This window comes from Vipera berus, assembly GCF_964194415.1.
Source record: "Vipera berus genome assembly, chromosome: 5".
NCBI lineage: Eukaryota > Metazoa > Chordata > Lepidosauria > Squamata > Viperidae > Vipera > Vipera berus.
Genome location: NC_138207.1, coordinates 51,170,585 through 51,186,807, shown reverse-complemented (window position 1 = coordinate 51,186,807; position 16,223 = coordinate 51,170,585).

The following is a 16,223-nucleotide window of genomic DNA, read 5'->3' as shown; positions in this document are numbered from 1 at the left end:
ATAATAATAATGATGATGATGATGATGATGATGATGATGATGATGATGATGATGATGGAAGGGACATTGGAGGTCACCTAGTCCAACCCCCTGCTCAGGCAGGAAACCCTATACCATTTCAGACAAATGGCTGTACAGTCTCTTCTTAAAAACCTCCAGTGTTGGAGCATTCACTACTTCTGGAGGCAGGTTGTTCCACTGGTTAATTGTTCTAACTGTCAGGAAGTTTCTCCTTAGTTCTAGGTTGCTTCTCTCCTTGACTAGTTTCCATCCATTGCTTCTTGTCCTGCTTTCAGGTGCTTTGGAGAATAGCTTGACTCCCTCTTCTTTGTGGCAGCCCCTGAGATATTTGAACACTGCTATCATGTCACCCCTCACCCTTTTCTTCATTAAAATACACATACCCAATTCCAGCAACCGTTCCCTATATGTTTTAGCCTCCAGTCCCCCAATCATCTTTGTTGTTCCTCTCTGTACCCTTTCTAGAGTCTCAACATTTTTTTTACATAGTGGTGACCAAAACTGGATGCAGTATTCCAGTTGGCTTTTTTGGCAGCTGCAGCACACTGCTGGCTCATATTGAAGTGATTGTCTACTAGGACTCCGAGATCCCTCTCACAGTTACTACTATTGAGCAAGGTACCACCTATACTATACCTGTGCATTTGATTTTTCCTGCCTAAATGTAGAACCTTACCTTTTTCACCATTGAATTTCATTTTGTTAGATAGCACCCAGTGTTTGAGTCTGTCCAGATCCTCCTGTATTTTAAGCCTATATTCTGGAGTATTGGCTATTCCTGCCAGCTTGGTGTCATCTGCAAATTTGATGAGTTCCCCATCTATCCCCTCATATCTATCCCCTCATACAAATCGTTAATGAAGATGTTGAAGAGCACTGGGCCCAGAACAGAGCCCTGGGGCACCCCACTACACACTTCCTTCCATGTAGATGCAGTTCCATTGAGGACCACACGCTGAGTACGGCCTGTCAGTCAGCTACGAATCCATCTTGTGGTGATGCTATCTAACCCACATTTTTCTATCTTATCAAGAAGTAGGTTGTGATCTACTTTATCAAATGCCTTACTGAAGTCCAAGTAAATTATATCTACAGCATTCCTCTAATTTTGTCAGCTGGGGCCCAGTAGATTTTATTTTAAATCATCTTTATACTTGATTCAATTTATATTAAAAAACAGAAATCTTAATAACAATTAAAGCATTGTTGCAGTTTAATGTATTTCTATTGGCTGTGTTGGAAGGTCCTCAATGTTGAAAGTATTGTAGCATGCATAGGACAACTCAATATGGCCAGCTTGGTGTGGCCAGCTCACTGCCGCCAATTCATTACTGCCATATTGCCTCTGCCAACTCATTGCTGCCAAGTTGTAATGCTGAAAGACTTTGTCTCTGCAGAGACGGAAGCACTGATTCATGAGATTATATCCTGCTGTACTACATTTTTTCCAAAGACATCCACAATGAGTTACTTACCCCTATTCTTAACTTATTTCCAGACCAGGCAAAAGAATTCTATGTACAGCTTCCTGACAAATAAAAATCCAAAGGTAACACTGTTGATAGCAAAGTTGACTATATATGAATGCATGACTTTGCATGCTACATTGTAATATGTATAGCATGTTACTCTTTTTCCTTCCTTCCTTCCTTCCTTCCTTCCTTCCTTCCTTCCTTCCTTCCTTCCTTCCTTCCTTCCTTTCTTTCTTTCTTTCTTTCTTTCTTTCTTTCTTTCTTTCTTTCTTTCTTTCTTTCTTTCTTTCTTTCTTCTTCCCCAAATTAATTAATTACTGAAATATGTAGAAAACAAGAATTTTAAACTGGCCTTTTCTTTTTATTTACCAGCTCACTTATATTGGCCAATTCCAGTCGCTCATTTTTCTTCCTTTAGGTTTCCAGCATCTAGTTATTTTCAGTTGTCAAACTCTACAGGGACTGTCAAGGTTGGTAAACATAGCGAGGTCAGTCTCATTTTCCTCTATAACTATTTCTGCCCCAGTGTTTTTTCATATATCCTTTTATTTTACATTTTTGTGACTTGAAAATTCCAAGTTATGGTTTATGGAAGGATGGGGAAATCAAACAGACTATATAATCCTAGGCAGAGTATTGAACTTGGACCTGCTTCATCCCTGCTGCTGTGTTGTGATTGATAGATGTTCTGTTGTTGGCTGATAACATGCTGAAAATAGTTGTCAGCAGCGTTAGAGAAGAACACAAATTCCACACTTACAAATTAGTACAATATTATCTGGCAATGTCTCAACACAATAGAACATGATTGTGATTGGCAATCTGGACAGTAAATATTATGGCGGTATAATTTTATGTTGCTTTAATGATAGGGGCATAGCATTAACTCAGTAGTAGGGAGATGAGTGACTCAAAATCACCCAGGATGCACTATGATTGAGTAAGTACCTGAGTTTGGGTCTTTCCAATGCCGTATCATTTTCTAATCACTGTGCTACATCATAAAGTAGCAACATGAGATATGGAGGGGGAAAAACCCCTTATGTTCACTTTCTCTGCACAGCATTATGAACTTTCTTTTTTTAATTGCTTTTTCCAAAGAAGCAGCATTCCATAATGCTACCACCTTATTGGATTTCTTTCAGTCCTTTTATATCTGCATATGCATGCATTTTAACATGAGATAATTGAATGTTTTGGCGGATGTATATAATTACTTTTTTCCCTCCCATCCATCATAAACTAAAGATTATTTTCAATTTGTATAGAAACTGTATCTACTAAATCTCATCTTTATTTGATCAAATACTTGGCTTCTTAAAGAGTATCTAAAAATAAAAGGCATACTACTGAAAGTTGCATGCAAACAGCTTAGTTACATTTTATAAACAGCTCACGTAGAAATATGAATATACATTGTCAAAGCCTGTATCAGGGTAATGTCCATGTCAAAGAACAAAAATGGAGGAAATTACATTAAAGTAAAGATTTTTCAGCAATTTATATTGTTATTTAAATTAGTAAAAGGTGCACTGAAAACTTTTGCATGCTACAAAAATTAAAATTTAAAGTTATGACACTTTTTTAAAAAATCTGCAAAGATTGGGAAAAATGCTGATGTTGAATACTGATAGATAAAGAGAACAGATTTTTAAATGACACATTCTTAGCCACTTTTGATGAAATTAACTGCACACCTTTTTTAACCTTCCATATCACTTCTAGCTCTTTAGCACTAGCACGTCTAGAGGACATGTCATAGTAGCTGTTTTGGTGTGTGTTATTTTTCTCCTCAAATTAATGAGTTCTGAGCTTGTACCTTCCTCCCTTGATGTTTGTTTAACCTCTTCCTTGCTGGCAAGTCTGACAGATTTATTGCTTTTGGGGGGGTGTTTTTATGGCTCTTATCTGTAGGGTCATGAGCACTTATTACCTTTCTGGTGATGAGATCAGGGACAAAGTCATCCTTAAAGACTCTCAGTTTGAATGTGATGAGTTTGTCACAAGAGTTTTCTCATTTTAATAAGTCTGGGAGAGAGAAATGGCTGATAATTTTTTTAAAAAAAAATATGTGCTTAGCATTTGTTGAGCTGGATAAATACTGAAAATCTTTTAAATCAATTGTTCAACTTTGGCAGTTTAGGAGCTGAAGCAAGAAGGTCAAAATAAACTTGTGATTGTTCCATTTGTGACCATTCTGATGGATTTCCAGGAAAAGATGTTTTTTTTCCTATAGCACATGACAGTGCTTAGCTAAATTAACTGATTTTCAATGTCTAAAGGAACAATCTACCAGAATGTGAATATGACTAGCCTTTACTATTATATTAACCACTGATTGTATTTGCAGATCAAGGGCTTGTAGAAAGCTATCCACTTTGGCTGAAATTTCATTTAGCGGTTGCAAATTTAAAGATCAGTATTTCTGCAGACAGAAGGCAAACCTGCTGGAAAGGGTTGGTAATATAATTGTGGTTTTTTTTTTTGGGGGGGGGGCAGTTAACTTGTTCCAAGAGGTTTTCTCCCTGTTATGGAAGGGTGAATCTTTGAAGGTTCAAGGAGGTTGTCTGTGTTGTGGCTGGATTCTATCTTGTCTTAATCGTTGGAGACAAAAGGTGAATGAAATGGAAGTTCTCCTATTCACATGTTTAGTTGCCTCTGTTGTGAGGAGACACAATAAGAGTCAATTCTTATTTGTTCTTCCATTTTAGTTGATTAATTGGTCCTATAATTATTGCTGTTGCTGAACTGGGTTCTTTTCTTACCCTTGGATAGCAACTTTGGGACACAGAGCCTAGCTTGAAAGGGTAAGGGCTGTCAAAAGCTGAGAACTTATTTCAGAAGCTACTAGTATGTCACCATCTTGACCTCTTCACTACCAATCCTACAGATTCATAAATTTAAGCTTCTGATCATCAGAATCACTCAGCTACAGGATTTTTTTTCATTTCAAATGCTATGACTAAGAAGAAAGAAATATAAATATTTAAGCATATGTAGTTGGGTAAGGTTTAATTTCTCCTCTGCGATGCACACAAACATATCCATAAAGAGCAGAAATTGAACTGTTGTTAGAAATACATTTGAAAGATGAAATTGTCAGCTATTACATCAGCAATCTTCTATTAACTTCAAATGTTATTTTTGCTTCAATATCTTTCAAAGTAAATTGATATTTTAAAAGCAGAATATGTGTTTGTGCCTAACCTTTAGAAACAACATCAGAGTAACCAACTTTTTTTCTGATTTGCTTCCTTTTGCTGTGTTTTTTTCTGATTCATAGATATTCTACTGGTATTTTTTACCCCTCCTTGCTAAAAAGCTAGTGAAGTTTTGTTTACTGGGCACATACATACTTTCTAATGTATTTCATTTCTCAAAATGTAATGGAAAGTATTTTGAGGAAGTGTTAATTGAAGTGATTTCTTATCCTGGACACTGAAAGAACACACAGACACACACACACACACACAAACACACACACACACATTGTTATATTATAATCAAAATGTCCATCATTAACTGTCTATAAAGGCCATGACCCTATAGATTCCATATCACTGGATGCTGTCAATGAGTTGTGTTATTTTATTCTTTAAATTAATTGACTATGTGGAAAAGTATTTATACTTAATAGTAGCAGGCTAATCAGGCCCTGTTTCAACTGATTAACTAGATAAATCACATATTACTGTGTTCTGACTGCCAATGGATGAATTTTGCATGCAAAATACCAAGAGAGAAATGGATGGAGAGAAGGAACAATATGAATATTTTAATAATAATATTCCTTCCTATCATGATTCTCAAAGAAAAACAATAAGACTGCAAATGTGGCTACATGCATTTCATGTTTCTTTTTGTCATCAGGATTAAAGTCTGGTCCTGGAAATCTCAACAAACTAAATATTTGCTCATAGAACTATCATCCTAATGTATAAATTGTTTTGTTTTATTTCTAGGAAAATGAATAGATTCATTAATCAGTACTGACTCTTTTAAAATTATTTTTAAATCTTTTAAATCTTTTAAATTGCTAATAGGTCCCAGGAAAATGTTTATATTCTTTTTTATTTTATATTCATTAATGATTGATTTGGAAGATGCCAGTCAAAATGCTGATTGCTGGATGATCAAATTTCTTTGGGAATGAAAAGATGGAGGACCACATTTTAATTACAGCTTTAGTCAGAGGTTCTGTATTCCCTAAGGAGCTGAATTCATTGGAACAACCTTATGTTTCAGAGTTGTTTCATAGGTTAAAGGAGTGTTATGTGTGTTAACTTATAAAGTAATAAAGTTGGGGTACAAATCTAATAAATAAATAAATAAATACTTTGCTTAAGTGCTGAGTCTCTCCCAAGTTATGGCAATTTAGGGTATGCACAAGAAGGAGAAGAAGAAAAGGTCAACATGGTCGGTCATTTTTCTCCACTGCTGCCATAGCAGTCAGCCTTAGCCTTAGGGAGAGTTAGAAGAAATAGAGAATGGGTAGCACTGGGTAAATTTCCAAGACATTTGAGGACTCTATGGCACCTTCTTGGCCAACTCCCACTAAGATCCCATAGGTGATTTGAGCTGTAGCTGTGTCTTTTCAGTCTGTTCAGGTCTCTGGAGAGTGTGATTTCTCATGCAAGCACAGGGCTCTCCCCAAAGGTGAAGTGGCACTGATGGTTGATGCATCAGGAGAATTTTTCACTTGCCATTCTTCCATTCCTTATTGTATTTCTCTAAACCAGTGTTTATTAACTTTGGCAAATTTAAGATGCGGAGACTTACTTTCCAAATTCTCCAACCACCTTTTTAAGAGTGAAGGCTTGGTCAAGCCCAGTGGTGGGATTCAGCCAGTTTGCACCACTTCGGCAGAACCAGTAGCTAGTTTTTTGTTGTCCAGGCCCAGAATGGACTTCCAGAAGTGGCATCCACACAGAGAACTGGTTGTTCACATATTTGAATCCCATCACTGGTCAAGCCCCTTGCATATCTTTGTTTCCAGAAGTTGTGAATGCTTCAGCACCAGATGTTTTTAAGAAGAGATTGGACAACCATTTGTTTGAAATAGTATCGGGTTTCCTGCCTGAGCAGGGGGTTGGACTAGAAGACCTTTCCTATATGATCTATTATTCCTAAATTATGTGCCCATTTCGCTTGCCCTAAATTTAATTGATCAAAACCCTCTCCTCATCTGCCACTTGGTATGAAAAATGTATCTAATGCTTGGATCTATATGCAGAATTATTGCTTCTAGAATCAAGAATATTTATTTATTATTATTATTTTATTTTAATTCCATTTATATCCCACCCTTCTCCGAAGACTCAGGGCGGCTTACAAGCTTAGATGATGGTGGCAGGGGATTAGGTAGTGGGGTTTTTATGCTTTAATAATTTATTTTGGAGCTAATTGCTTTAAAATGTAATTAATGTTTATATTAAACCATAAGTGATCAGGTGATCAATGCAATTAGCTGCTCAGAGTCACAAGCCGCAAGTTGAGTGGTCACATAAATTGGTTAATTATTTTTCTTTTCTTCTTAGTATTTTCCTGCAAGACAGGGATCTGCTTTTATAGAATCAACTGAATATTAATACATTTTATTGCATATGGAATTGACTGACAAATTTGTCACCTGAGCCTGAGTTTGTCAACTAACAGAGAATGACTTGCCCAGAAGACTAAGGTAAGACTAGAACTCACAGGTTCCTGGTTTCTAGTCTAAAAGGTAAAGGAACATCTATTTTTTTATTTTACATATTTGAGATTCATCTATTAATATATAATATTGGGCTACTCTGCATTTCTGTATGCCACCTGGAGTCTGTGTGAGTTGGGCAGTCATATAAATTTGTTAACTAGCTAACTAACTAACTAACTATCTGATTGACTAACTAACTGATATTACACTATAAATATTTTACATGATAAATCAAAATTTTCTCTTATTTGCTCATCCCCAAAGTAATCTCCTTACGTTGATTTTCTTCTGCTCCTCCAAGAAGGTGAATCAGTTCCATATTCTGAATTTACTGAATTTCTGAATTATTTCACTCCATTTTTACACTCACAAAAGGAAACCTGATGATCTTCAGAAATGAAGGGAAGGATATTAAAGAAATTTTTTGCATGGGAGAGGGTCTTTGTAACTCCATGTCAAGGAATGTAGAAATTGTTTCCAGTTCCAAGGACCACAGTGGAGTTAAGCTGGATCTTTCATCCAAGTTTGACATGATAATACCACTGCTTCTGGCAATTGCTGAGGAACAGTAATTACTCTGAGAACATTTTATTCTCTGTGAGGTAGGGAAGTGCTATAGACAATGTGTGGTTTTTTGATCAGGTATTATAAGTAATTGCCTTTAATTATCATGAGAAATGTTCAGTGTTAGTTGATTACAGGTTGACCCTTCCTCAGAACTTCAGAACAAGGGCAGTTCTTTTATTATTATGGAAGGACACATTTTTTTTAAAAAATATTATTTATATGATTCTGCATTTGCTCCTCTCTTTACTTCTATTTTACAGGCTATTCTACTAGCAAAATGCCTGCATTATTGGCTATGTTACTGTATGAAAATGGCATAAGTGGCATTTCTATGGGCTCTCTGGTAGATGGCCAGATTTAAAATGAAATAGATTTTTGACTTAAAGTCAATAACCTTTTCAAGCCTGAGGTGAGACAAATAAAAGAATTGGCACTTCAGAAAGCATCTATTCACGGGGGTTTCATTTTCTCCCTTCTGAAGATTATTTAAAACACCCATCAAATCATTATCAGTTCTAATCCTAAATCTTGGGCAGAAGTCATCTTAAAAATGGGGGAGGGACACATATCATCCAGAAGTGCCTAGACCACAAACATTCTAAGAAAAGGGATTTAGGAACTAATCACTAGTTATTTAAATACACTTCTACCTACCTTTCAGACAAAGTAAGAACAGTTCAAGCGGGTAGGATCTGGCACAGATTTAATAAGCAGCCATTCTTTGTTTTCAATCATTTAAGCTTAATAAAATCTGATAAGGGTGTATACATACTTCTGTAATAGAATCTATTTCTGCAGCAGTTGTATCCTTATTTCAGACACTGGCTAGCATAAAAAAATGCTCTGGGATAAAATTATAGCCATCTCACTGCAATAGTAGTCTAGTCTATTTTGATAAATCAGTATCATTTGAGTTACTAGAACAAAATATAGTATCATGAGGGCAATATTGCTAAAATTTTAGGATTAATATTATGTAGATGGGAATGAGTATGGCACAGTATAGATTTATGTAATTTGAATGCTAATATAAAACTATGGTATTCTAGCTAAAATAATTAGAATATGTAACATGAAATATAAAATCACCATTTCACTAAAATCAACAATTTAAAATCAATTTAATATGATAATATAAAAACTATACAGTATGAAATTGTTATAGAAAAAAGAACAGCAATAATCCTAAAAGACTAAACAATACCAATAGAATAAAACTTGATGGGCATAGTCCTTTTTATAGCCCTTGAATGGCTATGAATAAATGAATTAAATGGTGGAAGTCATGAGCCATATATAATAAATACCTAGACACTTCATTAACTGTTACTATCTGTGGACACAATTTATACATAAATGTTGCTACATTTAGGGAGGTAAATTATTTCGATCATCTAGTAAGTAGTGTAAATAAAATTTATCAGAGCACCCTGGAAATATAAATGAGGTGTACTCAGCTGAAAATCAGTGTCCCTGTAAAAATAATCATGAAAGTGACATGGACCATAGGTTCTATGACAGCTGTGCTACAGGAACAGTGTTGTCCTTCAAAAGGGACATTTTTTGGATTTTCCTGCCAAAACTGCTTTAGTGAACAGACTTGAGATAGAGTATAGGTTGAGTTTTTAAATTTGAGTGTTGAATTTTGATACAATTAAACTGTATCTAAATCTAAAAATTATTTATGAAGATATTCTTTGAGGCAACAGCAAATTCTAATGGACCTTCTGTGTCCAAAATCCTTTGTTTTAATGCCTAGTTTATTTGGTCTAACTAGCACCACAGAAAAAGCCATAAAAATACATTTCCTTAGGATTACTTTTTCCCCCATGAAATTATCTAAGGAATTGTCTCCAGAATTAAGCAGACAATCCTGCTAATTATAGAGTAGTTTTAGGCAACAAATAAAATTATTTATCCAGAGATCTAAATTTCACTAACTCCTGCTTCTAGTCAGAGCACATGTATGGAACACAGTGCATAACAGAATATATTTCAAAAAAATCAGTTTAGACTGCCTCTGGAATAGCTATTTGTAGTCCTCATTGAGCCCCTTATAGTAGCAGCGATTATGTTTAATTACAAATAGTTTAATATTAGTCAAAATAAGGCAGGTGCCTTGAGCATATGATTGCTCTTAGTATGCCCGCACTATTCAGCATGGAGTATGGAAAGGACTGTTTCCCTCTGCCTCCAGACAAATACCAAAGTCATAAAGATCTCTAGCAAAACAATGCCCAAGAGTTCTCCCCTTCCTATGCAATTTTTAAAATTTGACTTTTATCACAGTTGTTTTGGTATGTTCAAAGAGGCACACATGACCTAATGTACTAATAAAAGAGAATGATTGTAGTTCAGGGTTGATATGAGGAGTCCTTGGTACTCTCTGAACTTGGTTGTTTTCTTGCAGGCATTTCATTACCCAAACAAGGTAACAACATCAATGCTAGTAAGGAATGGGGTTTGCTCTCAATTAAAATTCAATTCAAACTGAGAGCAAATCTTTGCTAGCAAATCTTTGCTAGCACTAATGATGTTACCCAGTTTGGGGAATGAAACATCTGCAAGAAAACAATATCAGAGAGCACTAAGGACACCTCATAACCTAATGTTCTTATTTCCCATTTTTCCCATAACAACCAGAAGAGGTAACTGGCCTAAAGGCACCCCACCCACTTTATGCCTAAAGAAGGAGCACAACTCATAATCTCCTGGTTTCTAGCCAATCAGTGTAGCCACTACATCAAACTGGCAACTCCAGTACTTCAATAGGCTTAAACAATGCAATCAGTTTTTATTAAAGTTCCATACCAGCTTGCAGCCTCAAACAAAATAATTTGGCCTGCCTCTCTGCAATCAGTATAGATAACATGACTCCCACAGCTACGTATATGTAATTTCCTGTCTTTGGCTTTGAATATGTATCACATTATCCTTCTTTTCTTCCCCATTTCATACAGAGAATATGCTGTAACAACTATAGTACATCTTCGTAGCATGCTAGCTGGAATTGAAATAACATTAGCAAAGGACCATTAGGATGTTTTATTATTTATGTAATAGCACCTGAGAGTTCTGGCTCATTTCACCAACATTACAGAATTGAGAAAATAGCAATTTCTAATCTGCCTTCAAATATGCTATAATATATAGTGTGCATAAATAATTGATTGAAATTTAATTGCCCGAGCTCTAATTTTATAGGTCTCTCTGTGTTTCATTGTTATATAAGAACAAATCTATTAATTTTATTTTTCCCCTCATTCAGTCTTTTCAAGTCCGAAATATTTCCTTTTCATAAAGGAAGAAACTGGTAATTCTGGTGAAAATGGAACAAAATTCTCAACTGTCTGTCATTACAGCTTGTGGAATATGAGGTTTTCAGCAGGGACAAAAGTGAGGCAGAACAATAGTTTCTGAGTACAACTCCTCAAAGATTGCTCATGCCTTCTTTTCTAATTAAAGTACAACGTATTTATTAAAAACCACCAAGAGAGCCCAGCAATATATAAAACCAAATAAATAAAAACCTGCAAACAGGAAGGATAAAATATGGAAGAGCTAGTATTTTCTAGGCTTATTGCCAAAATATTGTTTTTGCATGAATTATAATGAACTCCACTCCATCATCATCTGCTTCAGCTGCACAATTTTACTACCAAATACCAGGCCTCCAAGAATTGGGGGTGCTAACCTACATCACTGGAGGTTTTTAAGAAAAGATTGGACAGTCATTTGTCCGATATTTTATAGGTCCCTTGCTTGAGAAGAGGGTTGGATAAGAAGACCCATAAGGTCCTTTCCAATTCTGTTATTTGTATTCTGATAATATTTTATTTCCTGCAGAGTTTATTTTGTACATGAGACTTTCCTCCTAATTATTCATGTGGCTTTTGAGAATCCAAATTAATTCACCAAGATTAATATTTGTTTAAATAAACAAATTATTCTAGTCAGGCTAGTTTAATCATTTTGGATGGGAAAATAACTCTTTAGATGAATGGAATCAGATAAATCAAGATGACATATAGAAATGTAAGGAATTTGGCTTTTGAACTACAGTCCATTTTTTTTAATCAGGACAATTCCCATAGATTTGTCCGCAAGATGCCAATAGGAGATGTTTTCTTCCCAGCATCTGGCATTCCAAAACTTCCTCCTCCTCTTACTTTATCAGGTTTTGTTTTGTTTTGCTTTATTTCTTACCTATGTTCTCTTGAAGATAGGCAGATGACAGAAGGACAAGGAACAACCTGAGATTTGTGATATGTACCGTATATACTTGAGTATAAGCCGAATTTTTCAGCCCACTTTTTGGGCTGAAAAATTCCACTTCGGCTTATACTCCAGTCAACAAAAAAACTTACCGAGGACTTGTGCGCGGCCGAGGCTTTGGTGCTTCCGGGATCGCGCGCACCTCTCCCAAGCCACTGCCGTCCGGAGACCTGCCGAAGTTTGGGGAGGTTTGGGGAGGTGCGCGCGCACCTCCCCAAACCTCCCCAAACTTCGGCAGGTCTCCGGACGGCGGCGGCTTGGGAGAGGTGCGCGCGATCCTGGAAGCACCGAAGCCTCGGCCGCGCGCAAGTCCTCGGTAAGCTCTGGGCGGTCACTTGCTTCGCGTCTCCTGAGGGAAGGGGGGGCGACTGGAGTGGGCGTGTTTCCTCGCCTGCTGGGCGCCGCGATTTGCCCGGGGAACACGCGGGCCCCGAATGGCAGCGTGGAGCGAGGAAGCGGACAGCCAGGGCTTCCCCGAGAGCCGCGGCCACACAGGGTATTCCTGTGTATTCAGGCTTGCAAAATGGCGGATCGAGCCTCTGCTGGCGGCAGAGGCTTGCAGAGCGCGGATCGGCTTATACTCGAGTCAATAACTTTTTCCAGTTTTGGGGGGTGAAATTGGGGGTCTCGGCTTATACTCGAGTCGGCTTATACTCAAGTATATACGGTACTTACATTGTCTGTATTAGTTTTTCCCTCCTTTCTGAAATGTAGAAATATGGGTGCAGGAGTATGTCTCAATATTCTTTTGGAGAGCCATTCATCGAACAATTAACACTGTAGTGAACCTTCATTATTTGTTTTGGATCTGCATTTTGATTCAGCATTTGTTATATATATTTAAAGTAAAAAAAAATTCTTCTATGGAGCATGAAATAGCCAATTGCAGAAAAAGTACATAAAAAGACTTGCACGACCTGTTTATGCAGATTCATAGTCATCCAGGTCATAATTATCCCAAAGATGTTTTTTTTTTCATGAGGCAACTGGACTTTCTTGTTTTTCCTTTGGAGATGCTTCTCTTCTCATCTAAGAAGCTTCTTCAGCTCTGACTGAATGGTGGAGAATGGAAAAAATTATACTCCTTGCAGACAGCTGTTCATTTGCATTCTTTTAGTGAGTCATTAAGGCTACCTGGAGGCTTATCTGTGTTCTCAGGGTCATCTGAGTGGTGCAAATGGGTGTGGAGCCTTCTTGGAACTGTTGAAAAGACTGTATTGCAGACTGGGGATAGATGATGTCAGATTCCTCCCCCCCTTTTGAGAGAGGGCTGTTCAATTTTGACATAGATGGCCTCTTTGACCCTTCTTTCAAGCAGAGGTCCTGTCTGTCCAAAATGTGAACTTTGCTGTCTTCAAAAGAGTGGCCTTTGTCTTTTAAATACAGATTATTAAACTTGCATGATCTGTTTTTTTATTTAGATACATAAAGGAAATTTTTTGTGCTCAGGCTGTTGGTGTCTCAGTAAAAATCATTTTCAGATTTGTTATTTGGTGATTTCTAGAATGCCTCTCATCTGGTTCTTTTGGATCCTGTTAGAATGAAGGTGTCTCATACTATCAGAGATGTGAGCTGGAAATGTCATGCTTCACTAATGATCCCTATAAAACATTGCACATGGTCTTCTGCTTGATCCAATCTAGCATGGAAAGAAACATTAAGTATATATGGCTCACATTAAAGCTGCCAGAAAAGCAAAATACTTGCTAGGTAGAAAAAAAAATGTGTGGCATTTTTTCTACCTACTCTAATGCAAACTGATGAAATAATTTGTTTTAAAATTTATTTGAAGAGAATTTCAAGGATATCTCTAGTGGAATAGGATTCTGGAATTTATTTGGTTACAAGATAACCAAAAGGCGTACATGAATATCTTGTTCTTTGTTGAATAATCATCTATACAGCTGCAGATAGACCCTTTCTGACTTCATTTCAGTTAAATTCTTTGGGCTTTTTCAGAACTGGCAGTTAAAATGAGAAACATCTCTATAGCACCAAACATCAGAAAAGCATTTATACCATTTCCATTAGTAAATTAAGTTCAAACACATATCTGGAGAAATTTAAAAAAAAAAAGCATTGTTGGAAGAATTTCCTGGGTCCCTGTTCTTCTGAACTGGGAAAAGAGTGAAAATCAAGATGCAAAGCAAGCTGCTGCAAAGGAGATCTTTTTCATTTTGAAAAAAAACATTGCAAAGTCGTTTTGGGAAAACCTGGCAACTGATTGACACATCAGTGAGATTTTTATAGGAATTTGAGCCTTTTGTGAAGGAAATGTGTGTATGATATATGGTTTTATGACCAGAGAAATTTATAGGAAAGTTTGCTTGTTATCTTCTTTACCAGAAAAGATCTTCATGGTTAGATATACAGTTTTTGTCATTGTCTTTTATGAGTGTAAGGAGCATGGGCATAGATGTAATATAATTGGGTTTGGTTATGTAATGACTCAATTTACATCCTTAGTGACATGGGAAATTCTGGTGTAAATTGTGGTTGTAAGTCAGACACTATGTATAGTATTTCTGCAATGCTTGCAACAAAGATAAATAGAAGCCTATTTTTTTCCTCTAACAGTTATTTGGAAATGTAATCAGACAGTCTTAAAATTAATGCATAAAATATAACATCCTGGTTTAATTTTTCATTCATGTATTGAATATCTTGCTCTAAAGCCTGTTTGTTCTTTAAGCAAAGTATTCTTCTCCAAAAAGAAAAAAAACCAACATCATGTGTGTATATAGATATCTGTCAAAATGGCTCTGAGGTAAATATTCATAGGTGATTACAATATCAAAGAGGATAAAAACATTCCTTGAGTCTGGGAAATAAGAAAGTGTTGAGAAGAGATTCAGACTGATTTTTATTTACTAGGAATGGGATGAAAAACACAATCAATGTCACAAGTATCTGTTAATATAGCCTCAATAAAGTTTAGTTCTAGCCTTCTTGTGGATGCTGTTTCCTGATCTGGACAATTTTGAAGGGCTGACAGTACATGAGTGAATTGAGAGAGGATCTATAAATAAAAAAAAGTGCATGTAACTTTTTTCAGAGTTTGACCATTCTAGCAGTTGGAAAGAAATAATCAGATTCCTGTTTGTATTTTCCTGTTTTCAAGTAGATTTGTCAGTATCTCTATAATGGATACAAAGAAAGGGCTTTTACCACCCATTCATGGCAGACCAAGGCCATCTTTCATATTATCTACAGTTTCACCTTTGTAGCAGATGGCTAAGATTATAGGGTGGAAAGATGAGAGTCTCAAACTCCCTTTCCTGGAAGACTCCTTGTCTTCTCATCTGGCCTACTTCCTGCTTTGGGCTATATCTGCTGCCAGATATCCTGGAACTGTATTCCAGGACACCTGGCACATGGCATCTTTTCTCTAACCACAGTGTGAACCAGATCGTGATTAAAAGATCAAAATATTAGAGTTGGAATGCCCTTTTTTAAAATGCCATTTCCTGGCTAGATGATTGAATCATTTCTTGGGTGACTGAACATTGTAATCATATTGTTAGAAAATAGTACTTTTTAAATTCAATGATGAACCCTAAACAAGAACTGTATATTATTGATTTTTTCCCACTGTGGTTAATGGCCCTTGTATTGACTGTATTGGATATTTAACTGTTACAAATGAAGACCCACCCATCCATTTACTGAACTATTTTAGTAATATAGCTTCTAGCACTTCTCTCATGAAAAAAAAACCTGACTGGAACAAACTTATACTTGATAAAGGACTTGCAACTACTCTTCCACAATAACAACTATTTTAAAGCAATTAGGTAAAAAATTATATAAGATGGAGAAAACCCCCTGTCCTTTAAATGTAAAAAAAAATCCATCAGAGGAATGGGGAAGATAAAATTTTAATGTATTAAATTATAGTACTCAAGAGCATTTCCTACACATTCTGGAGGAAAGAAAAAAATAAAGAAATTTGGTTTTCTTAATGAGTTATAGTTTCTTAATGTCTATTGGCACAATGGCTGACTGTTGATTTCTGGGAATTAAAGTCCACACATCTTAAAGTTGCTGGAAAGAACCCAAATGATATAGTAGTTAAGGTGGCTGACTAAGACTAATAAAGTCCAGATTGCAGTCAACCCAAATTATGGAAGCTTTCTGGTAAGTGATTAATCACTTTCTGCAGTCCAACTTATTTGAGACACTTGTTAGGAGGG